This window comes from Sabethes cyaneus, chromosome 1 (assembly GCF_943734655.1).
Source record: "Sabethes cyaneus chromosome 1, idSabCyanKW18_F2, whole genome shotgun sequence".
NCBI lineage: Eukaryota > Metazoa > Arthropoda > Insecta > Diptera > Culicidae > Sabethes > Sabethes cyaneus.
In genome coordinates, this window is record NC_071353.1 from 46,322,193 (window position 1) to 46,323,026 (window position 834).

Genomic DNA, 834 nt, shown 5'->3' on the forward strand with positions numbered 1-834 from the left:
CTAATGGGCCAGTAAACTTGGACAAACCACGCTCACCGGTAGCAAAAAACGGGTTCTAGCAGCAAAACTTGGCTAAGTTGATATTAGTACAATTTTAAATTAAACCCAAGTATGGCGGTTGTTTTTTTTAACTTTCCATTATTTTGGAGAGATGCCACTTTCAGACTGGTTGCAATGTTTGCTCAGCTAATTTCAATTTTTCACTTTCTTTCATAAAAAAACACCTTTTACACAGACTAAACTATTTCAAAAGGATTTCAACTACGTCGAAAATCTTTTCCTTGTGCCTCTGCATTGATAACTGAGTCGAAGCATCATTGCTATCAGACCTTCGGAAACAACCTGCGATTCCTGACTTCTAGCACTAGCACATGCATCGACTAGTCTATAACGAGCGGATAGGAGAAAAAAACCTATCTCCAAGATATATGGCAAGCCTTCCTGGCGTTGGTATACCATAGACTACCGTAAAACTGCTCGTTAGCGCTTAGTTTGACGCCAAAATATCCGGCACTCGGTCTGAAGTATACGATCTTAATCAATCTGGCATCTTCTGTACCAACCAAGTCAAGACTTATGACTTCTGTAGCATGTCTGTTCCCATGTTTCCATCTTTTTTTCTCCATTTTGAAAAGCCCCCGATAACCGTTCGGAAAGAAAAAAAAATGCTAAAATGCATTACACCTGTCAACACTGGATTTTGGGATCGGAATATTAAATTAGCACTGAATGAAGAGTCATAATCTTTAAACATGTTGGCACTTGTTAAAAGTCATAATTTGTCAAACGTTTTTCGGCTACACAATTATGAAATCTAGTTTAACTTTGAAAAGC